The sequence below is a fragment of the Sus scrofa genome, chromosome 12, assembly GCF_054392235.1.
Source record: "Sus scrofa isolate SSC_HxYL_T2T_F1_AM1 chromosome 12, Sscrofa_HxYL_maternal_Yorkshire_Landrace_v2.0, whole genome shotgun sequence".
NCBI classification, from domain to species: domain Eukaryota; kingdom Metazoa; phylum Chordata; class Mammalia; order Artiodactyla; family Suidae; genus Sus; species Sus scrofa.
Genome location: NC_139394.1, coordinates 62,725,749 through 62,752,574, shown reverse-complemented (window position 1 = coordinate 62,752,574; position 26,826 = coordinate 62,725,749). Strand labels below are relative to the sequence as shown.

At 47.5% G+C, this 26,826-nt stretch overlaps 1 long non-coding RNA gene across 2 annotated transcripts in view; it reads right to left on the bottom strand.

Moving 5' to 3' along the window:
* Window positions 1–26,826, bottom strand: part of LOC146398415 (uncharacterized) — a 314,462-nt gene that overhangs the window by 218,931 nt on the left and 68,705 nt on the right. The window contains exon 2 of one of the 2 annotated variants that reach the window (XR_014821921.1): window positions 17,398–17,548. This is a non-coding gene — a long non-coding RNA (uncharacterized LOC146398415). Of the gene's footprint in view, window positions 1–13,005; window positions 17,549–26,826 lie in introns of those variants that run through there. The other variant, XR_014821920.1, reaches the window with a different exon arrangement.

The window sequence follows — 26,826 nt, the reverse complement described above, 5'->3', positions numbered from 1 at the left end:
TATCCTTGCTCAGAGGTAAGATAGGAAGGTGCTCCCTCGTTCCAGCCCATGAGTGGCTTCAATGAATAAATCTTTCCTGGGATTTGCTAAACTCTTGACATAAGACCGTAACCCTCACTCATTTTAGCAACTGTCCCTTCCATCCCTGTCCTGGTGATTTCTTCTCCCTCATCTGCTCTCTTTTCTACTGGGGGGATGTTTAATGCACAACACACGTCTCTTTACTTTTTTTTTCTTCCTCTCAGTATGCTTTTCCTCTGAGTTCTGAGAGACTTTCTTGAACCTCCTTTGACTGGAGCACTGAGTGCTCTGTGTCAGCCCATCTTCAGTCCGCTTCTTTCATGAGATTTTGAATTTTAACCAGCTGGCTTTCTGTCTGTAAACAATCAGCCTGGCTTCAGATCTGTACCTTTTCACGACTGCCCGCTCCAGCTCCACAGATACCACGGCCTCTCAGCCGTGGTCAGAAGACCGGTTAGAGATTCTCTAACCCTCCAACTCTACCTCATGTCGGAACTGCATCTCCCGGGCTAGAGTTCTAAGATGGTTTCTCTTCTCCGGCAGAATCCTCTGTGTGTGTGTGTGTGTCTCTGTGTGTGTGTGTGTGTGTCTGTGTGTTTCCTCTGTTTGCTCACCCTTCAGAGAGGTGAGTGGACCTGAAAGATGTTTAATGTAAACCACTTTATAATACTTTACATCTTTCAGACTTTGAAAAGGAAGAATACCCAAGTCTAGTTTTGCTTTGCTGAAATTGAGGCCTGCTTTTCTGGAAGGATAGGAAACAGCAAGTGGGACCATGGCCTTTGGGCCTCAGGCTGTCCTCCTTTCTGGGTTTGTTGTAGAGCCACAAGTCGGCCAGCTGGGCACCTGCCTTCAGGAGTGGTGCCACCCCTGCTACCATAGGTCAAGAACAATTGCCAAAGTCTGTGTGGTTTCAGGTGTTGTGAGCTCTCATCGGAGGCAGCAACAAAGCTCGTCTTTGCCCAGTGCTGACCTGCCAAGTTCATGAGCACACAGAACTCCCGGATGCACAGCTTCCCTTCAGGAGATCCTTCAACATAAACTTCAGCCAGGCTGCAAGCACGGAAGCCCACGGGCCAATCAAGTCTCCTCTCCAACCCATGCTGTCAAGACGCCTTAGGATTTCTGACGTATTGATGGCAACCACCAGAAATTTTTAAGACGGGTCATGATTTTCTCTATTCCTTCTTGGTCACACACAGGGGAAGGGAGAGACGGGCCACTGTTACACAGACGTTCCTCGTGGAATCTGGTGTTTGCATCACTGTCATCACCTGTGCTGTGTGTTACAGGTCACAGAACCTACCGCTGTATCTTCCATCCCAAGAAACAAGAAGCAGAGGGAATGGTAGCAGATACCTTTACACAAGGGCTCCCCCTGCTGGCTCTGCCCAGAACACTGAAGCCCCTCTGGACCAGAAGACTCTCGGCCCCGGCCCCGGGGTAACTGATGGGGCTGGAGGAACGCTGAGAAGTTCTCAGCTGGAGCTAGACGCCTCTCTATTAGCAGGTTCATTTTCATTCCTACAAAGCTTTAGCATCTCTGAGAGACTGCCAGCAGGACTTCGAGTACAACATCTGCTCTCCGGGGAAACTCTTCCGGGCTGAGCCCTAGTCAACTTCCAAGAGTCCACGGGAAACAGAGCCCTGAGGCGGGGAAGGCACATGTCCATAACACGCAGAAAAAAGAGTATCTGCTGCCTCAGAGAGCTGGGAAACCAGGCTTCTGTGAGTTTAGAAGAGGAAACACTTCTTTGGGATTGAAAACACACACATGTGTGCACAATTTCTAGTTTTAACAAGATAAAGATGGGACAATTTAATACTCGGTGAATTCTTACTAATTCCATCTTTCCCTCGTTATCTATAATGGTTTAAAAACTACGGTCTGATTGGTGTTTCATGATTTGATCACATGTGGCACTAGGAACCTTGAATCCATCAGAAGGGTCTCTGCTATGCATGACTCTGCAACGCTCGATGAAAACTATGGGAATAAATTTGCTTTTTTTCCTTCCAGCTGGGGGCGCTCTCCACAGGCAGGTGCTTTGCGTTTGGAAGTTTGACCTTTTCTTTCCTCGTGACCTCTGACCGTGATTCAAGCAGTCGTGACAATTAGGTGTGTGTGAGTGCATGTGTGTGTGAATCCATACATTTCCGTATCTTTTAAAACAATCATGTCTACGTATGCGTGTGAAAGTGTTTCCATTTCAAATGACTGTCGAAATATGAAAGAAGACGCTTTGGGAATGATCCATGCACTAAAATGATGCCTTGCTTGTGCTAAACCGAGATGGACTCGGCTCCGTAAAATCGCTTTGTGAGAATGACGTGCTGAGTGGTGTCCATTGTGTAAACTGACGCAGGTGCTCTTTTTCAAGCAACAGCTCCCTCGTTCTCTGATTCTCAGGGTACGTGAGACTCATTCTGCAGCCTCTGTCCTCTTCAGGGCTGGCTTATGTGGGTCTGCTTAAGAGCGTGTTGATACATTTCTGCAGGATTTGAAAACATGTGACATCGAGAGAAAAGGGTGTATTGCTTTGAAAAGCACACGTTGTTATCAGTAGGTTATGGTAGAAACCTTGCACGGCAGAGAAGTGACATCCGTCCCTGGTTCTCTCCTCAGAGTCGCAGAGGACAGAGGAGGCTGCGGGACTGCTCACCAAGGCACCGCATTTCCGACGGTTTTCGGAACTTTGGGTAAAAGGAGTCGGAGAAGCCAATAGGGATGTTACCAGCGAGCCTACTATTTTTTCTGCACTTCAGGAAACAGGGCCCCAAACGCAGCCCCGGATCTCCCCTCCCTTGTCCTGGGATCCAGAGGGCCAGTGATTAAAAGTTGGCCCAGTGCTGGACTCCACGGCAGTGACGGAGAAAGAACTGAAAGGATGTCCGCTCTGAGGCTTGGATCTGGGGGGCAGCCACCTTGTCACCCCCTGGAGCCTGAGAAGAGGCCAACGGGGAGAGCAGAGCCAAGAGCAGGAGGCACTGGCGCCATCTCTGCGGAAAGCTTTCCGCTTCTCGGTTGCAGAGAAAAGACCATCTTTTTCATGTGTTGTAAGTTTTTTACTGGGTTTTCTATCATTTGCCATGGAAAGAGTTCCAATTGATGAAAAAGACGGCTTTGGGGGAATTTTAAAACTAAAGAATCACAACACATCAAGATGAGACTCACACCGGCAGCCCCAGCTCCAGGGTGTGAACCCAGGGGCCTCCCTCCTCCTTCTTTCCCGCCTCCCTCAAAAGGGGGACCGAACACGTGGGCGGAGATGGGCCTGAGCGCTTCCACGTGGCACCTGCGTAAACGGTACCTTCCAGCTCAGAGCACCTGCTCTGTGGGTCTAGAAGCGCCTCACACTGGTTTGGACTTTTTGCAGAACTAGAAGGACCCGTAGAGAATCATTTCGCCCTGCATCTTGCAAGGTCGGCAGAAGGGAGAAGGACGTCCAAGAATTCCCCTTGGGAAGATGCGAAGGGGGCTGAGGTCTTGGAACACAGACACACACAGAGTTTTCTCTCCAGGCCTCCTGGCCCCTCTTGCCCCTCCACTCGCAGACACGGAGTCCCGGCTGACAGCCAGCAGGAACCGCAGACGCGAAGAGGAATTCCTTCATCTTGACCAAGCACCATCTCATCTCCTGCTGATGAGAACCCGGGTCCAGAAACCTTGAGGAAATGCCCTCACTTGCTCGACTCAGCAGGATTAGCACTGCAGAGAGGTCCTCTGATTCATATTATTGCATAATTTTTTAAAAATTGTATTAATACTCCATTTCCACAAGTTACACGTGCATAACAGCTAGTCCAGGAGTCTAAAAATAAACCTCCTCAAGTCTTCTGCCTCCACAGAATAACTACTGTTAAAACACTGGAAGGTCCATAGTCAGGCTCTTTCACATGCGTATTTAGAAATCTAGTAGAGTATTAAGGAGCTCCTATTGTGGCTCGGCACTAACAAACCTGACTAGTATCCATGAGGATGTGGGTTCGATCCCTGGTCTCACTCAGTGGGTTAAGGATCCGGCGTTGCCGTGAGCTCTGGTGTAGGTCAGTGGCTACAGCTCCGATTCAACCCCTAGCCTGGGAACGTCCATATGCTGTTTGCATGGCCCTAAAAAAGCAAAAAGAGAAAAGAAAAGAAAAGAAAAGAAAAGAGAGAGAGAGAGAGAGAGAGAGAGAGAGAGAGAGAGAGAGAGAGAGAGAAAGAAAGAAAGAAAGAAAGAAAGAAAGAAAAGAAAAGAAAAGAAAAGAAAAAAGAAAAGAGAGAAAGAAAGAAAGAAAAATAAATCTAGAGTATTACTTTGAGAGGCATTAAATACAAAAATAATTAAAGGAAAAAGGAGCCTGAATGCGTTTATTAATCTGATCTTGGTAACCATTCCCAATGTATATCAATTTATCACTCGCACTGCACACTTTAAATATATCCGATTATATCTATCAATTATTCCTCAATAAAGCTAAAAAGTAAAAAGAACTTCAAACCTATCAGTCTGCTTTTCCTGTTTAAAACTCCACGTTCTGACTCTTCTTTCATTACACCGTCTGCATTCAGGGCGATTTATTGGTAAAGCACCTCTTTAAGAATTATCTCCGTATTTGTTCTGAGACTAGTTTAGGCTGGTATTTCCCAGCCGTTTCCATCTCTGCCTTCCTTCAGAGATATAAGACATTGAGTTCTTTCTTTCTTTCTTTCTTTTTTTTTTTTATTGTTACTTAAGATTTCAAAATAATTGCTACCCATGAAAACACATAAGCAATTACAGCGTGAAATACACCGTTCAGACCCGGCTTTTCCCCGGCCCCTGTGGTTTACCAGATGGCTGCCCCGCCGGGTAGTGACACTCTTCACCCAGCGGCGAGATGTCCCTGGGGAATATTCTAGTCGATAGCTCGGAGGTGACTAGACATCTATATTCCGCACACAGTGATAATCACGCGGCTGCATTTTTTTAGGATGCGAGCGAATACATAACAGACCTGCTAATAAAATGCACACTGAGACACGCATCCAGAAGGCCAGCGTGGGCAGTTCTTGAGATTTTAGCCGGAAAATCTTACAAATTTCCTCATGATCACATGGACCACGTGGTCAGGGCGCTGGGATGGGGAGATTTTCTTTGTGTGCCTGTGACTCGTCTGAATCAAGTTCTCCAGTGTGTCGTGTGGGAAAGAGTTGAAGTCACCAGCCACTCCAACTTTTCTTGAATTGCTTGCCCAAAAAAATTGCATCCTTTCCCTCCTCCAACTCTTTAGAGTTTGGCACAAACTAAGAATGGCAGATACTACAGATGAGGTGATGGACAGGCTGAAAGAGGCTGAGACTGATATCTGAAGATTACCCACAGGGGCCCTGAAATGAGGCTGGGATGTTTCCAGAAGAATCTCCCAGGAGGTTTCCAGGTCAGCTTATTGGGTCAGGCCGGCTCTCTGTGAGCTTGGCTCTGTCAGGAACGCAGTGAGTTCATTTCTCATCGTTGACAGAACATGGGCAAGAGGGGAAGAAAATATACAACATGCTACTAAGAAAAGCAACGTGATCTAATGTGTTTTAGGTGGAGTCCTTGTTTACTGGGGGAAAATGACTCATAAACTAACTGAGGAAAGGCGGGCATGGTTTTCCCCAGGCTCCGTCTCTATAATTACCAACTAAACAGAACGCCGTTCTCTCTAAGGCAGGTCGCCCGGGGGAGGGGTTAGTCACAGCCTCTGCAAACACACACACTAAATTCCAGGTGCTTCCCTTGGTCCACCAGACCCTGCCCACGAATTCACACCCCAACACCCAGTGCCTATGACAGTGCCCCCACGCCCCCCGTGAGCTCTGCCAAGGGAGCCCAAGCCTCCCCAGGGCACCCAGGGCCCTCCTCTCTGCTGGGACCTGGACGTCTCTGCATTAACGACACACTCATTAATTTCATCAAATGAGCTCCTCCTGCTCTGATTGATAGTCCTCCAGAAAATCTATGATTATAATGCAAATTGCTACAAAGATGCTGCATAAGATGAGCATAACATAAATGGCGGGTAATTAACGTTTGGTGAACTTTTGAATATGACCCCAAGTCTTGGGACTGGACCAGATTTCTGATCATGAAGTTTCCAAGCCTAAAAACCAAAACTCCTCCCTTTACCTGCAGTAATGCGACGACATAGGACACTGTGAACTGGAGACTGGACTTGCCACCTGCCTCGGCGGGGACCGAATCATGAGCCACGGCAGCTGCTGGTCCTCGACACCCCCCGAAAGGGTTTAAGGTGGAGCTGAGGAGAGAGGCCTCTGTGCTCAGAGCAAAGTGGCAGAACAGGTCTTCAGATAGCTGGATATTTTCAGAAGAAGATTTTATGGGCCCAATTCTTGCATCTTCCAGAGGAGCATGAAAATCTTACCTAGAAAAGGGCTCCAAGCCCTCCCGGCGAAGGCTGCTGCTCGTGAGCAGCACCAACCCTCACAAAACGAGCAGCGACCTTCTGCAAAATGAGCCCCTCGTTGCACGGCCCTCCCCTTTCACTCGCATCACGTGTACACGGCCTTCCCCCCGCTCTTTGGAGTGGTCTCTCGGAGCTATCGGAAATGCTTCCTCCTGGCTGTCGGCTTCCTTGTGCCCCAAATAACTTCTCAGCTCTCATGGTGTGCCTTGTTCTCCAGGCGACAATATTCTGCTTCACTGGACGACTTGAAGTCGCTGCGCAACTTCGCGCCTACAGTGACTCAGGGAGGGACGGCTCTGCCGCTGGAGGAACAGCCGCATGAGGCGCTAACGAGGAGGAAGAGGGGCTATGCGGGGACGCTGAGCGGCAGGCTGAGGTCTCTGGCTTTAACAGAAGTCACAAAGGCCTGTGGATGCTCGGAAAGATGGGTGAGGTGAGAAGGGCGAGAACGGAGAGATGGACCTTATGTGTGTGTTGTACCGCTTACCTAGAAGCCTATTCTCGTATTTAATCTTGCCCAATCCCATCCCCACTGTGAAGAAAGACATGCCCTCGCCCACTTTACGGGTGGGAGGGAACCAAAGCTGACAAGGCGATGACTTGGCCAAGGTCACTCAACTAGTCAAACGTGAAATAAAGGCAGATATTGTGATTTCAAATGCAGTGTTTATTTCCAGATGTTTCTTTTCTTCTTAGGGCTGGACCTGTGGCTTATGGAACTTCCCAGGCTACGGGGTGACTCAGAGCTGCACCACAGCCACAGCAACACAGGATCGGAGTCTCCTCTGTGACCCACACCACAGCGCGTGGCAACGTGGGCTCCTTAACGCACTGAGAGGGGTGAGGGATTGAACCTGCAACCTCATGGATACTAGTCAGGTTCGTCTCTGCTGAGCCACAACGGGAATTCCTATTCCCAGATTATTTCAATGATCTCGTGTTAGTGTTAAGACCAACTCTCCTAGGCCAGCCAGCCCAGCCCTGCCACACACGCCCACCTAGACCCTGAGATAATACCGACAACTGTTCTTTCCCCACTGCGTGGAAGTGGGTTGATAAACAGCTTCCTATTCTATAAAACTGAGCACAAACTTAGGCCGAGGAATCCCATGAGCTGCATGTACAAGCATCCTACATTACCCCGTGCCTGGCCCTGGTCCTAACTGGTTGAGCTTATGTAAAGTTACTATATATCCTGGCACTGGCATGGCCCCCTCTATCTGCCCTTTTTTTTTTTTTTTTGTCTTTTTGCCATTTCTTGGGCTGCTCCCGCGGCATATGGAGGTTCCCAGGCTAGGGGTCCAATTGGAGCTGTAGCCACCGGCCTACGCCAGAGCCACAGCAACGCGGGATCCGAGCTGTGTCTGCAACCTACACCACAGCTCACAGCAACGCTGGATCGTTAACCCACTGAGCAAGCGCAGGGACCGTACCCACAACCTCATGGTTCCTAGTCGGATTCGTTAACCACTGTGCCACAACGGGAACTCCTATCTGCCCATCTTATTAAATGATACCATGTTATGTTACTTTGATGTTGGCAAGAGCAGGACTAGATATTGGGGAAAAGAAATTTAACTACAACCAACTGACCTAACGATTGATGTCACCATCCCTCCAGAGCCTCACTAAACTCAGCCATCATTTTTATTTATATAAAATAAAATACACTGTGAACACAAAAATTGTTTCAGGGTCATCTAGTAATCATGATTCAAAGTGAGAGAGCTCAAGGGATGTCGGTAAAGAAAAACGAGCGGCTTGCTTTGTGTGTATGATGATGAGAGGATCTGCGTGGTTTGCTTGTCAAGAACTGCATGATGCTAAGCGGGGCCCTAAAGTGTAAATCTAGGATGATGAACAGGAGTTGGCAAACTCACCTGAAAACCCTGGCGTTGCAATTCAACCTAACCGATGATTCAGAGAGCAAGCTCATGTCACCAAGGGTGAAATTAGAGACAACCTCTAAAGGCTGGGAATTTGCAAAGATCTCCCCACTATGATGGATTAAACAACAGGTGGGTGGAGAGACTCTAAATCAGGGGCACCTCTCATTCTTTACACAAGTTTGAAAGAAGAGGTTTCTATAAGGTACATACAAAGGTAGACAGGAGATTAATATTTTACGTGAATTTCAGACAAATGTACTTCTGCAGCCTTCTCTCCAGACAGGACACAGCAGCCAGTTTTCTAAGAGATCGGACCCCCCGAATTCCTTTGAATTGACGCTCAGGCTCCCACTGCGCTATAAACTGCTTGACAGAGACCAGGGGGATTCGGGATGGTGATGAAGAGAAAGAAGCGTGTGTGCTTAACACGGTACACACAGCATTGCTTTTCAGCCTGGTAATGACCATGACATTTTTCTCTTTCATAGAAAAATGAAAACTAGACTCGGAAAAACCCAAGAAACTTTTACACAATCACACAACGTGTACGTGTCCGGACACGCAGGATTGCACCCGACTCTGCTTGACTAGAAAACCAAGGTCTTTTCTTTATGTGGCTCGTTCATTCATTCATCCCACCTCACCTCTCACGGGTAGAAACCCCTCAACCGAGCTCATTAAACCGAGGAAGGATGGACTCTTTTCTAGGGAGAGAGCAGCAGCCTTTGGCCTTGGAAGGCACGGCCACCACGGACGAACGCGCTCCATCTCCTGATAGGGACCCTAAAGAGAAACAGGAGCGCATCCGTCCTCGGCTTCCCAAACGCAGACGCCCGGCTTCAACACCTTCAGAGCACGGTCACCGCTTTGTTCCCCTGCATCTGTCTGAATGATTTTCGACCCCTGACAGCGACTCGGTGGGTGTTATTCCTCCTCCCTGAACCTCTCAAGAAGGCACAGATCCGGGCTGATCTGTGCCCAGTGAGATGCTGGCTTGAGATAGATGGACCTTTGTTTCCGTCATACCCACGCCATGCAGACGTGTGCCCGGGCCAGGGATCAAACCCACACCCCAGCAGTGATAATGCTGGATCCTTAACCCCCTGAGCCGCCAGGGAACTCCAAGATAGATGTACCTTGAGGGAGCTTCAGCAGCCGTGAACGACGCCAAGGCTTTGGGTGCCTAGCTGAGCTGCAACGTCCCATTTTCCTGCACATGGAAGACGGTGGTTCTACAGACCCCTCCCAGGTGTAGAGCAGCCTGTTCTCCCATCACACGATCAACGAGCACCACGGTCTCGCGTGAAGCGCGTGCAGGACACCAGCATCTAACCAAACAGGAAACCTGAGTTACTCCGTGCCAGCGACTCAAACTGCAAACAGGGATCTGAACACCAGCAGCAACAAGCCCTCACATGGAAACTCTCCTTGCTTTGTTCACCTTTGCCAAGTGAACCAACTGCCATCGAAGGAGGAATCCCTTTATTTTTCACAAAAGACCAAGAACACGTGCTATGTGTTGATGGATCACTTCCTCGGCCATGCCCCGTTGGGATGGGGTGAGAAGAAGTCAGGACACACAGGACCCCTGGCTTTCGACGGGAGTGGGCAGCATGGGAGGGAGGCTGTGTGCTCAGAAGGTTCTGTTCTTCCTACACTCGGAATCGGCTCGGGCTAAATGAACACAGATGACAACGCGGGATCAATGGGGATTTTTTTCCCCCAAGTCTGTCAAAGCTGCGGGATCTTTCACATCATCACCATTTATTATTCCTGCATCGAATCGTTCCACGAGCACCTTATTCACATCCTACCTTTTTTTTTTTTTTTTTTCTGTCCCAGGTCAAAGACAAAAGCTCTCTTGGGCTGTGAAGACACTGCCGCTTTCTTCCCAGTCTGCTCTCTCCTGCAGTCATCAACGTTTATGGCCGCAGATACAGTAAAAATAGCAAAAGTCAATATTTGTGCTCTGTATCTGTCAGATAATAAAGCTGGCAAGAGGCAGGGCCACATGACATCTGCAGGCAACACCCAGGGGCCGGTCCCCCCCCCCCATCCTCCCAGACCGTTTGTCTAGAGATGGCGTCATATTTGTACAGCTGAGATGCCCAGATCCCCCATGCGTGTCCTCAGGGAAGCTCAAGAGTTTTGTTTGATTTTTGATCCTGTTGATTCTGGCCTTTGGACTGGGAAAGATGTTTAAAAAAAAGAAGAAGGAGTGAAAAAAGAAATGTGCAAGTAAGGAAATGAAACAAGACAGAATAAGTCCTCAGAAAATGGATCTAACAGTCCACGTGGAACTATTGTTTTTACACCTTGCCTACCTCTACAAAGAGCCGTAAGAGACAAAGAACTGATGAAAATGAAAACGAGAGACTCAAAAACAGGCTGGGGAATGAAGCATTCCCTTTGAAGCGCTGGACTTTAGACGAAGACCAGTTTCAGCTCTGGGATCTTGGGCGGGTTTCTTAATGTAAATTAGCCTCGGGTGTCTCACCTATAAGACGGTGTAGTAACAGAACACGATTTCTGTAGTTGTTGACAAGATTAAGCGAGATAAGGTGAGGAAAGGATTTGGTACAGCAGGTGGTAACCATGCCAGTGACTGTCACTGTCAAAGGAAAGGGATGTTTAAGTGGACGGGCTTTCCTCTCCTCCAACTGCTCAGCCTCCTTAAATGACTAGCACAAGTCTCCAAAAAGAAAAAAGCAAGCATGGAAAGCCAAACCTCGGTTTTTATAACTCATTTTAATGCTGCATTTCTTCATGACTATTATCATTCACCTTCCACGGCTTAAGCCTTAGGCATTTCCATCGTGCTCCATATTTCCAAGACAGAATCCTCCTCCTAAGTCTGGGGACACTGCGGTTATTTGTCTTCGCAATTTGACCCACTCAGGAATCCTACAGCATTTCACAGCCTCTGTGCACCATCCCTCCCACACAGGCTGTGGCCCTTCTTCCCTTTCCTGCAGTGGACTGCATCCAACAAGCTCGTCTGTCTCTAAGTGACACATTTTGCTACATGTGAAGTGATTTTAGGTGAATGAACTTCCATATCTCTAAAAGTCATTCGATTTAATATGTATGAAGAGAAAATACAGTAGCAAACCAAACCCATCATTCCCTAGATATTATCCTTTAAGTTGAAGGTAAAGCCATGTAAAGTTTTAAAGTGGACAATTTATAAAAGATTCTCTAAAACACTGATGAGGCTGTGGGTGCTTGCTCTAGTTCCCAGTCCTTGCAGTTCAGTGGGATCTTGTGTTCCCGCTGAGCAGAAGCCGTGAGGAGCCTGCATGCACCTCTCCAGTTGTCTGACAGCCACAGTGACTGACAAGGCTATGTGGTCCAGCAGAAGCAGGTGTAATTTGCTGAGCTGCCATCAGCCTGGGTCTCTGAGTGACTGTGTGGAGCAAAACACCTATGGACGCATGACCAACGTGTAGGACGAGCATGTGAAAACTTTTGTTTTTCTCAAAAAAAAAACAAAAAACAAAAAAAAAAAACCCACTCGTCTTTTGTCTTGTTTTGTTTTAAACTAAGTTTGGAGGATTGTTAGTGACTCAGCGTGGTGGTATGTGAGATACCACAAAGGCAATCACAACAGTGACACTGGATTATACTGGCCCCTCTATGACACGGTGTCACGTCTTTGTCACCGTCAACTCTTCTCTGACATATGCTAATTTGTCCATGGCTTTCTTAAAGTATTTTATTTGGAGATAAATACCATCCACCAGATGTGACTGGAATAAAATGATGTTTCCCTCCGTCCACATTAATTCATCCTAAGATACACAAACCTTCCTTTACTCCCTGCATCCAGTTGTTGGATCATATTAAATACACGCTATTCAAAACCCTTGTCTTATGAATTTCTCTGAATGCTTTCCTTATGTGGATTATTTATTATAAATGAACAATTTTTACCTTTTTACTTTGTTCCTATAAGATCATGCTCTTTTAAAATCTTGATTCTTTCATCCAACATAAAACCACCCGTCGTAAGGTTTGTGTTTTCCACATATTGGACAAATATGCTTTCTGGGTCTTTGTGTAAAGCAGTGCTTCTCCGCAGTATCTACCAAAGAATCCCTCATCACGAGGAGCCAAAAAAACCTCCCAGGGGTCGAGCAGGAAGCTAGATGCACTGGAACCAAACGTGACATCTTTCTGTCTGTATATTTTGTACTTCATGTGATCTTTTTTTATTTAATCGAAAGTATACCAATGCCTATCGTGGCACCATTTCCCCAAAAACCTCTGAGTAAAAATGATAGCGTCAGAGAAATTACAGTGCTTTAACTTGTGTCTGATGTGAAACGGGCCTCAAATGCCTTTTTTTTTTTTTTTTTAAAGAAAAGGAATGAAAGAAAGAAAAAACTAGTTGGTGGGGGTGGGGGAGGAAGGAATGAAGGATGAAAAGGAGGGAGGAGGGGAGGGGAGGGGAGGGGAGGGGAGGAAGACCGAGAGAAAGACGCTACGAATCGTGTCCTGGGCGGATCCCACGCCAGCCACCTCCACGAGTGGGTGGGACCCCTTCTTTGGTGACAGCCTTCTGCTTCGGACATATATGTATTCAATTTTCATTCACTCTTTTCCAGTATCTTCTTCTGGGTCACTTTCTCCCCATGACTGAATGCTTCCCCTTTCGCTTCTGTTTTTATACTCATTTCTTTCCACTTGCTTCGGTCTATAGAAACTATTACCGTCCAGGTTCGTTTTCTCAACAACCAGGGGTCCGCCCTAACTCTCGGCCCGGGTCCCTGCCAGTCACAGAAACGGCGTGATGGGCGAGGCAGATCCGGCCGCCTGTCCTCGCGCACCGGACAACGCGAGCCGGGGACCAGGGCCCCGGGCGTCTCCGACCCCCTTCTCGCTGCGTCCTCCTCGGAGTTCCCGGCGCGGGTGCAGCACATCTTGGGGGGTGAGGAGCCTCTGGCCCCTCCTGAGCTCTCCCCCCGTTCACTGCCCCGGCTGTAGAGCAGTGAGGACCCGGCCTCGGCAGGCCCGTCCGGGTCTCATTCGCGGTGCCGTCGGGCGGGCGGCGGGCGGCGGGCGGCGGGCGGCGGCCCGCGGCCCGGGGCCTGCTCCAGCCCCGCTTCCTTCTCGGCGGAAGCACGCGGTGTGAAACGGCGCCCACGCCAGCCAGCGGCCTTCTGGAAAGGAAGGCCCGGTCACGCCCTTCCTCTCGACTCTTCCAGGGGACGACGGTCTCGAGGGACTCGCCGTGTTGTCATAACCACGTTTAGGGTTTGAATCGCACGCGCTCGTTGTAGCAGGATGTGAACGGGTAACACAGAAAAAGAAAAGAAGATTCAAATAAACTCGGGTATCTGCTGCCCAGGGGGACCGCTCTTTGATGTAGAGCTGTCTACCTTAAAAGCTGTAAAATTCCAAAAAGGTAGTGTATTTGCCACTCCACAGCTCAGGCTTTGCACCGTAATTCCATACTATCTTTTTCCTCCTATCATCTGCGGCTACTTCCCATGATATGCAGCGGTGTTCTAAAACAGTCTTACCTAATGATCAAGGGTCCTGGCATATCATCATTTTATTTCGGAATACCTTAACATTGAGCACGGGAACAACTCTCAGTCTTTTTACTGGTGTGAATATTGCTCTGATGCATTTTCTTATTGTAATATCATAACAGAAATCTGTATATGTTTCCTTGGGATAGGTTCCTATCAGTAACATTACCGAATAAATGTCTAAGGCTGTGTATATACCTTTTAAAGACTTTTAGAACCTATAACACAACCAAATTATTCTCCAAAACGCTTATACCAATTTATATTTCTAGCCCCACTGTATGAGATGAGACTGCTCAGTTAGCAAGGAGTATTGCTATGAAAATCTTTTCTCGGATTCACAGATATAGAAAATAAGCTTGTGGTTACCAAAAGCGGAGGGGGGGGGGAAACAAGGTAGAAATACGGGGTTAATAGATTCAAACTACTATACATAAAATAGATAAGCAACAAGGAGTTACTGTACAGCACAAAGAATTAGACCTAATATCTTACAATAATCTATAAAAGAATGCATTTTTTAAAAACCCTAAATAATTATGAGGTACCCCTGAAACTAACAGCATATGGTCTCTGTAGGGGACAGCCAGTGACAGACAAGCAGCTATTCCCACTCCCAAGCCCTCTTCTAGGGGTGTGGGAGGCAGGATCAGAGCAACATAGGAACGCGGACTCTATTTGTACGAAGACCACAGAGCAACGTAAGGCCCAGGATGTCGTTACATACAGTGGAGACATCTGCTCTCAGCGGCGTCTCCCAGCTCAAGGTAATTCCAATAGAGACCAAAGAGCCAGACGTTTATGGAGGCCACCAGGGAAAGAGACAGTCCGATTTCCCCGGTAAATTCATCATCCTTCCTGGCAGCCTGCGAAGGTGATAGGCATGTCCAAGGCAAGGCCTTCTCAGGAACAGGAGAGGGGACTCCTCGGCTACGCGTCTGTGGCTCCACGGGTCGGGTCATAAGCTCCCGGGGAAGCCGTCTCCAAGCCACACGCCAATGCGACAGGAAGAGACCAACACCCTCCTTGTGCAGGGAGTGGATTAGTCAGCGGGGGCTGCTGTAATAAAACAGACCCACTGGGTGGATCAAACCACAGAAATCTCTCTTCTCCCCCGTTCTGGGAACTGGGATGCCAAGAGCTGGGTACCAGCACAGTGCGACGCTGGCGAGGGCTCTGCCTGGCTTGCAGTGGCTTCCTGAGCTGGGATGGTGGAAGGAATGAGGAGTGATGGAGGAGGCGTAGCTTTCTTCACGGAGGCGATGGAAATGCTCTAATGTTCCAAAGTTGGGTTATGGCGAGAATCGCGTAACCCCCTAAACTACGCCAGACACCAAAAGCCACCGGACTGTCTGAAACGGGTGGATCTCATAACACGTACATTATAACTCATGTGGAGTCACTCCCGAATGACCATTCAATTAATTATCTAGAGTACCTCTTAAAATTTTTACCATGACTTAGAATGACTGCACGTGAGTCTTCCTATAGGCGTTAGCCACGCCGTTTTGGCAAGGAACAGATTAACGTTTTGAAAAGTGACACACTGAAACAAAAGGGGAGGAGATCGCTGCGTGTAAAATCGTTATATGCAGCGAAACCTATGAACCTAAGTTTAAAGTTTGGTGAAGCCAAGTTCTGATATGGTAGAATTCTATCTTCAGAGTTCTTAGTGAAAGATTCCTAAGAGCTATGGATGTAGAATTGGTACAAAAATATGGAAGAGAAATCGGAGGTGCCGATCGGGGTCCATCACCTGCAAACTATCTATCAAAAACAGAAAGTAAACATATTTTTTAAATTTACCTTGATAATAATAACTTCTCTCAAAAACATTAAAATAGGCTTCAAAGCTCACTGCACAGCTATCGTAATCAATACTGTGTGGTACTGGCATTAATGTGTGACCTAGACAGAGATCAGTGGAGTAGAATTGAGCGTCCAGAGAGAAACTCATGCATTATGGTCAACCGGTTTTAACAATGGCCTTAAGCTAATTCAATGAGGAAAGAATATTCTTTACAACAAGTGGTACTGGTTTAGCCACATGCGAAAGTAAGAAGCCGGACCCCTACTTCATGCCATATGCAAAGATTAACTGAAAAGAGAGCAAAGATCGACAACTGTAACACCCTTATAAGAAAACATAGATGAAAATCTTGGATTAAGCATCATTTTCGTAGGTGTTGTTGTCAAACCCACCTTCCTGTGTCCAGGACATGGCGAGGCCAAGCAAACCAAAACCTCAGAGCTCGGAGCAGAGAAAGGTTTACTAGTCAAGGAAGGGCCAATCCGGAAGGTGGGAGACCTTGACTCATCTCAAACCCATCTTCCTTTCTTTTTATAGGAGCACAGGTGAAAATTTTACCAATTTTGTAAAATATGCCCTGGGGCGTACAAGATGGAACAGAGCTCTAATCACCCACACTCAGTTATTGCCACCCGGAGGCTGGCACTCGCCATCTGCCTCTACAAGGACTGAATCATGAGCTGTGGCAGCTGCTGACCCTCAAGACCCCTGAAAGGATCTCAGAGTGGAGGTCAGGAGTGAGGCCCCCTCTGTGCTCTGAGAAAACTGGCAGAACAGGTCCTCAGGTAGTGAGATGTTTCCGGGAGAAGATTTCATGAGCCCAATTCTTGCATCTCATCATACCTAGAAAAACACTAAAATCCTTCACCGTGACATCTGCTTCTCGTGACAAGCAGCGACCTTCTGCAGAATGTGTGTTTGATTGCATGGATGTCTCCCTTCACCCACATCACGTGTGTACTGACAATCCCCCCTCTCTCTCTGGAGCGGTTTCTCCGAGCTCTCCGAAATGCCCCCTCCCAGGCTATGGTCCTTATTCTGCCCCCAGTAAAACTTAACTCACAGAGACTCTCACATTGTGCATTTTTTTCACATCATCCATGGCTCACGCTGTCAAACGTCAAACGAACAAACCAATGCAATGCAAGACCAGTTCTCAAGGTCACAGTCCCCTAGCGCCCGCCAAGAAAATTTCCAACCAGTGTTCCATCAGAGACGAGGCCAAAGGATCAAGCTTGAGTCCAAAAGGGGAAAACCGCAGCCAAGTCTCTGCCATGGGCAGAGCCAGTGCACCTGGGAAGGACACCTTTGTTACTGGCCAAAGACGGCTCAGCCAGCCAGTGTGGGTGCCCTGTTTCCTTAACCACAAACATCCACAGGGCCGTGGGCCAACACCAGGTCTTTGGAGCGTGAGAGGCCTGTGCCCCTTCCTTAGCGCCTACAGCAAACAACACACTTCCCTTCCCCATGACCCAGCGTCAGCAGACTGGCTTCCCTGCGTGACAGTGGTGAGCACACCCAAGTTTGACTCAGAAACAACATGACATCGAAAACGTCGCATCGAAAGCACAAGCAACCGAAGAACAACATTTGAAAAAAGACAACGTGAACCTCATGAAGACCCGATTGTCATATACCAATTATTTTTAAGTGGAAACATTTGAGCTAAGGAAGACGAAGAAAGAAATTGTATCTGAACTTCCCTTACCTGACGACGGCGGAACCTCCAGAAAATGCAGCTGCCACTCACCGCACTCTCAAGGCATTTCCCATGAATCCAGCTGAGACGGAGACAGGCTACTCCATTCCGTTAGCATCAAAAAGCCCAAAGAGACTCTTCAAACCTTCCCAGTAAAGTCCTAAAAGCACAAAGAAAAACAAAAAAACTTTTGTTAAGTTTTGCCTATAACACTTTTATTTCTGGCTAGTCAGGGAGTTACTTTCCATTGTGGGCATAAATAAACCCTGATTTTTCTCCTGCTAATCTGCCTATTGTTAGTTAATTTGCATACCCCCAGGACAGGGCCCAAGTTTTCCTCCCAACAACCTCATCCAAAATAAAAGCGTTCATCCAACCATCTTACTCCTGGGCATATATCTGGACAAAACTTTCATTCAAAAAAATACATGTGCTCCTATGTTCACTGCAGCACTATTCACAGTAGCCAAGACATGGAGACAACCTAAGTGTCCATCAACAGATGAATGGATGAAGAAGATGTGGTACATATACACAATGGAACACTACTCAGCCATAAAAAAGAACAAAATAATACCATTCACAGCAGCATGGATGGAACTAGAGATTCTCATACTGAATAAAGTTAGAAAGACAATAAATAACATATGCTATCACCTATATGTGAAATCTAAAAAAAAATAGCACAAATGGCACAATAGTTTCTATCTGCGAAACAGAAGAGGCTCACAGACATAGAGAACAGATTTGTAGTTGCCAAGGGAGGGAGTGGGATGGACGGGGAGTCTGGGGTTGGTGGATGCAAACTATTGCATTTAGAATGGATAAGCAAGGAGGTCCTGCTGTACAGCACAGGGAACTCTATCCAATCGCTTGTGACAGAACATGATGGAAGATAAGAAGAGAAAAGGAATGTGTATAGATAGATAGATAGATAGATAGATAGATAGATAGATAGATATAACTGGGTCACTATGCTGTACAGCAGAAACTGACAGAACACTGTAAATCAACTATAATTTAAAATTTTTTAAATAAATAAAATGTTCATGCTTCAAAAGACACTATCAAGAAAGTGAAAAGACGACCCAACTAACAGGACAAAATATCTTCCAATCATGTATCGAATAAAAATACGAAGAGCTTGAATTAAAGTATTTGAATCGATATTTCTCCAAAGAAGAGAAGCAAATGTTCAGCAAGCCACGGAAAAAGACACTTAACGTGCACTGTCACTAGGAAAACGCAGATCAAAGCTACAATGAGGCAAACAGTGCTGCTGGGGAGGAAACTTATTTCCTCTACCTTTTCGGGCTGGTCCTTGGGGTCCTGCAAATTAAACTGACAAAAGATAGGTTAGCAAGAGAAAGGACATTTTGATTCACATAGGTATAAATGCAGGAGTTCCCAGAAAAATGGGACTCAAAGGGGCAGTCAGAACTGGGGGCCTGTGCACTGTCCCAACATGTGAGGAAGAGGGTGAGAAGGGCCTTTGGGGAGGAAAGAAGTGACTTTTTGGAAAAATAAACGAGCCCTTAGGAGAATAGGTGGGAAATATGTTCGTTTTGTGACAATGTCTGCTTGGGTGTGATACTGATTCTTTTCTCAGAGAAGAGAAAATTACACTTGCTCCCAAAAAAGGGGATTTACGACAATTGAGTTCTTTGCAGGGGGAGGGGGAGTCTCTCTGCTTTTAGGCCGATAAGGAATTTCAAAACTCAAACGCCTTTAGTTCGAAATAATTTTTATGCCACGGTGGCTTATTCTGGATCCCTTCAATGCAAATGACTCAAGAGTCACACAGCTAGTCAGCAAGCAAACAAAGAGCTGGAATCCACGCCTTCTGGCTGTAGTCACAAACTGAATTGTCTGCCCGATAAGCTAAAATGGTCACCTTTTCTTATTTTTTAAAGCCATTTAACAATTTCCCCCAAAGACATACAAACCCTGGTTTTGCATTTTATAGGGGAAAACAAATTGCACAAATGTAAATGTTAACAGCTCTTTGAGTCTCGAAATTGTTTCTGAATGTCAAAAATTTTACTCTGTGTAACCTGCCAGGCATTTATCTTATTATAGCCACCTTCTGCTTTCTGCTTTTCTTTTTTTTTTTTTTCTTTTGGAAAAATATTTGAAGAACCCAAAAGAGAGAGAAGTATGTGCCCTTCCCTGCACTGCAGACTAGCCCTAGGTGCTCGCCGGCAGCCCTTATGGTGGGATTGACAACCCCAGCTGTTGAGAGGCTGCAGGGAGACGGGACAGAGAGAATGCAATTCATCAGGACCCTGGGCAAATGGGCATGTCTTAATGTTACCATTTTCCTTATGGCCATAATAACCCCCTGCATAGCACACCTGGAATAACTTAACTAAGTTTGACCCATCAGTTGAGAAATTATCTGGAAAGTATGCACTCTGTCTTTTTCTGCCAGGAGCTGGTGGACTCAGCAGGGAGAGAGCCAGAGCCAGCCCTTCAAGGCTGGTGATGGGCTGACATATGTCTGAACGGGATTCACCTTCATCCAAACCATGCCCGTAACTGGTCGCTGACCACGGGAGCCCACCTCCTGATTCTTCTTGCGGCAGACACGAAGGTCACACTTTGGCTGCAAAGAGGTCTGTGTCATTGTTTGCAATTGTGTTAATTGCTATCATGTAAAATGCATGAGTTCACAGGCAAAAGCTCCGCCACTGGCTTCTCTGGAAGGACTGGTGTGCTTGGTCCAGCCGGGCTTCCTTTCTCATGGGACAGTACTTGGCTGCAGTTGGGTGGCAGCGCTCACATTTAGATGGAGGCACGCCCTGCAGCTTGCTGTGGTCGCCACCACAGCCCGCCCTTCCGTTTCGTTCACGTACACTGTCTGCTTGGGCCCCGAGGTACGGGAGAAAGTGAAGAGCGGCTTGGGGGATTTCTCTCGTCCCTAAGATTACCCACGAGGTCCATCCTGTGACCAACCACTGTCTCTGACACGGTTGGGACGACCCGCTGTTAATCCAGATGTGGGATTGTTTCTAGTTTCATTTCTCTCTCTGTCTCCCTCTCTCTCTCTCTCTCTCTCTCTATGTATATAAAACACACATGTCATATATACACATTATACATTTATGTGCGTGTGTGTGTGTATATATACATTTTTTTAACTTCTTTCTTCTTTTTGACGCCGTGAGAAACATCCAACTTCTGGTTTAGGAAGCCCACATCTGAAAGGGATGTTTGAAGCAATAATCCGTCATAAACGGATTCTTTATCTCAGTCTCACAAATGGCAAGTGTTTCTGGCTGTCTCCAGCCATGTGTTAATGGTTTCTCTGAGGTCACCTGTACAGATAGATCTTTTGAATTTCCCTTGGAACACATGTGGTTTTAAGCTAGATGTTAATTGGAAACATTTATAGTGTCAAACATTTGATTAATGCTCTGGGTTTTAATTGAAAGGAATAAGCATTTCTTAAATCAACTCTTCATGGGGATTTTTTTTTTAAAGATTCCTAGAGTAGATTCAACATTCATTTGAAAACTGAGTAATATCACAAAGAAATCTTCATCATTTCGTAATGATTTGCCACCGTCCTCTTGAAACAAGCATTTTGGGGACAGTGACCATCCCGCTGATAATGAGACAAACACAATCCAATGCCAATAAATGCAATACTGCTTTTGGCTGATGGCCAGTAAGAATTCAGAACCATGCTCAAGGTGAGTTCGCCCTCCTGCTGAGTCTCTGGAATAATACAGAATGTTCCACGTGTTTCTTCCCTTGCATACAAGGGCTAAGAAAGGGAAACCCACAGTCTCCACGGTGAGAGCTGCTCTGTGCGGCCGGGACCCTCTGGACCGAAAGACTCAGGATGTGGTTTGGGGACTGAGCATCGGGTAATACTCTCCAGGTGTGAGAAGTCCAAAGTGGGACTCCGTTGACTTCAGAAGAAGGTCCATTTTGACTTTAATTTTTGTTCGTAAAGAGCCCCAATGGGGTCTCCAGATGGTGCCCTGTAGACATAATTAAGCATTGCAATAAATCACATGCGAGTGACACGGCAATTATCCTCGGCCCCCACCCCTGCCTTGTCAGGTGCTGGGAGAGGCGCCCGGGCTCTTTCAGGTGTGCTCGGGCGGTGATGTGCCATCAGCCAGCTCGGATAATGGGTGCAAGATGTCACCTGCTGTTGGGAGGTTGGCCCTCGCTGCCGCCCTGCACCTTGTGGAGTCAGAGACTGTAACGAGGGGAAAACAAGGGCAACGAGGCCATGGCCACATAATTGCCACAGTTTGAAATGGGAAAAATCAAATATGCCCGTTAGGTCTTTGATTTTCACAGCACCGACCACCTGCTTTCCATGTTCTCCTGCCCAATACACGGCCTGAGGGATCACTTCGGAAACATACATCCCTTGTCTCTTTGCTCACTCAGTGTGCATGTATTTCAATGTCCTTTGAACCCGCGTAGCATCTAGACTCTTCAAAACTGCCCAGGATGTGTCCATAGTCACATCCAGAGACACGTGGGCAATCTTGGGAAATTCTGGCCTAAGGACATAAAATCTTATTCTTTTTTTTTTTTTTTTTTGGTCTTTTTTCCTTTTCTAGGGCTGCTCCTGCAGCATACAGAGGTTTCCAGGCTGGGGGTCCAATCAGAGCTGTAGCCGCCAGCCTACACCACAGCCACAGCCACACCAGATCCAAGTTGCATTTGCGACCTACACCACAGCTCACAGCAACACCGGATCCTTAATCCACTGTGGCTCAAACCCACAACCTCATGGTTCCTCGTCGGATTCGCTAACCACTGAGCCACGACGGAAACTCCCATAAAATCTTACTCTGCAAAAGTATCTTACCATGCAGAGTAACCAGTGCAGAAGAGAAGTAACTTTCACTGTCAAAACGGGTACCAATTTTTCTCATATTTCTGTGACGCCGACAGCACACAGTGTTAAAAGTCTCTGTAGTCTGAGAACTGCCCTTGTATTAAACGCTCACTGGGCAGCACATAGCAGAACAGGCCCTGGGCCTCTAAGGCTCTTTAGGGACGTCCCTGGCCTCCAGGAAAAGGAAGAGGGACGAGAGCAGACCTTCTGTGTCCTGACCAAGTCTGTGTCTGGTTCTGCGTCTGGCTCTCGTGAGTGGGATTGCCCAGGGGCGCCCTCTGCTGTGGGAGGTTGAAACAGAACCACACGGTTCTCTGAGCCTCAGGAAGGACCGTTTTCAGTGATAGGGTCTTCTCCCTCCAGCGCTAAGGAGGACCTTATATGAATTTCCTGTGGCTGCTATAACCAGTAACCACCAACTGGGTGGCTTAAAACCACAGAAACAGACGATTGTACCGTTCTGCAGGTCCCAAGGCTGAAATCAGTTTCCCTGACTGAATTCAAGTCAAGATGCGAACAAGACTGCTTCCTCCTGGAGGCTTTTTTCTTTTTTAGGGCTGCACATGAGGCCTATCGAGGTTCCCAGGCTAAGAGTCCAATCGGAGCTGGAGCTGCCGGCCTACACCACAGCCCCGACAACTCGGGATGCGAACGGCTTCTGCGACCTACACCACAGCTCAAGCAACAGCCGGATCCTTAACGCACTGAGCAAGGTCAGGGATGGAACCGCGTCCTCATGGATCCTAGTTGGATTCGTTGCCGCTGAGCCACGATGGGAGCTTCCCCTCCTGGAGGCTTTGAGGGGGGCTCTGTTCCCTTGGCTTTTTCAGCTTCTGGAAGCTGCCCACATCCCTTCTCCACCCGGCTCAATCTTCTGCTTCCATCACTTATCTCCTGCTTCCCTTCTTTTTTTTTTTTTTTTTTTTTTTTTTTTGTCTTTTTCCAGGGCCGCACCCAGGGCATATGGAGGTTCCCAGGCTGAGAGTCTAATCAGAGCTGTAGCCACCGGCCTACGCCAGAGCCACAGCAACACAGGATTCGAGCTGCATCTGCAACCTACCGTCACAGCAACACCGGATCCTAAACCCACTGAGTGAGGCCAGGGATGGAAGCCGCAAGCTCATGGTTCCTAGTCGGATTCGTTAACCACTGCGCCACGACGGGAACTCCCTGCTTCCCTTCTGATCGCCTTTTTCTGCCTTGAAAGGACCCCCCGATTCCATTGGGCTCACAAGAATAAAACACCCAAGACCCTTAAGTCAATGCCGACTTTCGAAATCCCTTTTGCCGCAGAAGGTCACGTTCACAGCTTCCAGGGGGGTCAGCATCTTGGGCGCCGCGGTTCCGCCGCCACGGGGCTTGAGGACCCAAGTCTCCTCCGTTAGTCCTGACCCCTCACTTCTGCCTTCATGTCATCAACGCCACAGCTCAACTCCACTTTGATGTCACCTACGAAACACCACGGCAGCTCATCTTCCCTTCCCCCTAAAATCTGTTCCAGAGCCCCCCAATTTTCTTTGTCTTCCACCTTTCACACAAGTGGGGGGGGTGGTGGTGCTAGTAAAAAACTCATTAAGCTTTCTTTACCCCTCCCTGTAAGTTCTCTGCCCTCCAAGACCCAACACTTTGCCTTTCAAATGCTTTCCACCTCATCCCTTCGCTCCCCTCAGCTGCCACCAAACTCTCCCCACGCCAGTTCCAGTGTCCTAGTAAGAGCTGCATGACAGTTCTAGTTTATGCTATAGTTGTTTTGTTTTGGTTTTTTTTTGTTTTTTTTTTTTTTTTGCTTTTTAGGGCTGCACGTGCGGCATACACAGATTCCCAGGCTAGGGGTCGAATCAGAGCTACAGCTGCCAACCTACACCACAGCCACAGCAACACCAGATCCTTAACCCGCTGAGCAAGGCCAGGGATCGAACTGGCCACCTCATGGTTCCCGGTCGGATTTGTTTCCGCTGCGCCACGGCACGAACTCCCATTGTCACACCTTTCAACTGGCGTGCCTTCCACTGAAGTGGTTTGTCCCCAGAAGAGATTAAGATTTCTGTCAAAAAAATTTCTGCATGAAAATTGGCCGTATCTGTGACAAGCCCTAGACGAAAAATGGTGGCATCTTTCCAACCGTTTAATCACAAACTCCACAGTTTTCTTTTTCTTTTCTTTTAAAAAGTCATCACTTATTGATTTATTTTTGGCCACGCCCATGGCAGGCAGACGTTCTAGGAAAGTGACCTGAGCCCCCAGCAGTCACACCACCAGATGCTTAACCTGCAGGCCACCAGAAAACACCTTTCTTCCTCTAAAATGCCTGTGATAGGAGTTCCCATCATGGTGCAGTGGTCAAAGAATCCGACTAGGAACCATGAGGTTTTGGGTTCAATCCCTGGCCTCGATCACTGGGTTAGGGATCCAGCGTTACCGTGAGCTGTGGTGTGGGTCGCAGACGTGGCTCAGATCCCGCAGTGCTATAGCTCTGGCGTAGGCCGGTGGCTACAGGTCCGATTCGACCCCTAGCCTGGGACCCTCCATGCAACACGGGAGTGGCCCTCAAAAAAAGAAAAAAAAAAAAAAAAAAAAGGCAACATGCCCGTGATATGTCAGGCAGACAGAGCCAGAGATACTGTCCTCAGCTTCAAAGCCTCTCTCTGCTGGCCCATGACCACTGTCCGTGGAAGTGTGGAAGCTTCTCCCCGTTCCTGTGCAGTGTGCTTCTCACGGGGAGGGTCTTCAGGTCGTCTCCTCTCTTTCACGGACACAAACTCCCACCTCCCTCCCTTTTTATCAGGTAGTTTTACCTCCATCACCAAAAGAGCCATCTGGAATAAGTTCTCCGAAACAAGCCTTGCTCTAAGATGCCACCTGCTTGGAAGCCCTGGGTGACTTCAGCCCCACAGGACCAGCATTAGACCTGTAATAGCGAAGCGTGTGATGGAACAATTTCTCGGTTGAATGACTTGCTTCTGCCTTAAGTTCGGAAGTTCTTGGAGGACGGGGGCCATGGCAACACAGAACAAATACCAGTACATATGATAAAGCCACACAGCAGCATTTACAGTTCTAAGAATTTACTCCAGCGGTGGTAAGGAAGCTACTCTCAGGATTTAACTAAATTCTTACCAGCCTTAAGCAAACCACGTCTTTGTTAAGTAACAGTTGCTTACAAGGAGTAACTCTTCCTTATTCTTCTGAGCATGAAAATGCACTGAGACACCGACTTTCTAGAGCTTGTTAAAAATGGCTCATTCTCTATCTTTCAATCCTAGTCCTGCAAAGAGTGTCAACCTTTAACCATGAATCTTCTGTCCTTCGGTTTTAATCCATAATCTTGGCTGCCACAGAATAGGAATAGCACACACAACTAATGATGGGTTTCTATCTCACACACAGGAAGAAAATGCTGCCTTTATTGAACCACCTACTACCTGAGGATAGTTTTTGCATATTCCTGCTTATACAACCTCAGGAATTTGTTCCTCATTGGAATTCTTTTTTTAATAATTCAATGAATTGTATTATATTTATAGTTGTACAACCATCATTACAACCTAATTTTAGAACATTTTCATCCCAAACCCCCGGTCCACCTTCACCAGAATTCTAATTGTAGCACCTGTCAATCTTAATTTTGAAAAGACAGCTTCAAACGCATCTCAGGACAGCCTTCTGCTCCTAGAGTGTATAAGCATCTGTGTTTGGGGTCACAGGAAGAAGCAACACACCCGACTGAACGTTTGACCAGTCTGAGATATTAAGTCTCCTTTAGACTTGGCTGAAGTGTTAAAACAACAGAAATTACAGAGGCTTAAAGCTGTCTTCCTTTCCAGAATTCCTTTTATTAAATGCATCGATTTTTTTAAGTCTTAAAGACATTCAGTGAGCTCAAATACAGGAAAAGTTCTTTACAATGAGAAAGAAGAGCAACAATTTGAAAAGTCCCCGCTGATCTGTCCCCCTTCATCAGGAAGCCGGGTGCTCCTCCCGCCCACCCTGTGGAGCCTCGAGCCCGCTGTCCCCAGGAGGGAGGAGGGTGTGGGGTAGAGGAAGTCTCACTTGACAGAAAGCAGGACCCTGCGACTTCACAGTCTTGAGGATGAGGAGGAACAGAACAATGAAGGGGAGGGAGCCTGTCCTCCATGCCCTTGGGGCTGATTCCCAAGGAGGCAGGCTGTAGACGTGGCCTTAGAAGTGTGCGGAACCCTAGAAGGTCACGATTAGCGCCCCCCTTTCCCCGCAGTGCCCTGCAGAAGACCCCAAGCTTCCACGTGCGCCATCGTCCACGGTAGAGCCTTGATGGATGAAGACGAACAGAAAAATGAACTTGAGCTACTGCTACCGAAAGTGGCCCAAGTTCTACATGGGATGGGAGGGAAGCCAAACGTCTCTGCGTCCCCACTGATGATGATGACAACATGCTAAAAGCCTCAGGGGACGGACATCCATGGGATACGAGATGGAGACAGAGAATATTGGTGATTAGTCACCAGAGGTTAAGAACCCAGATCATGGGCTGCGTGTAGGGTGCCCATGAGGTACCACAGATGGTCACTGGCCTGCTGTGACATCAGCACGCG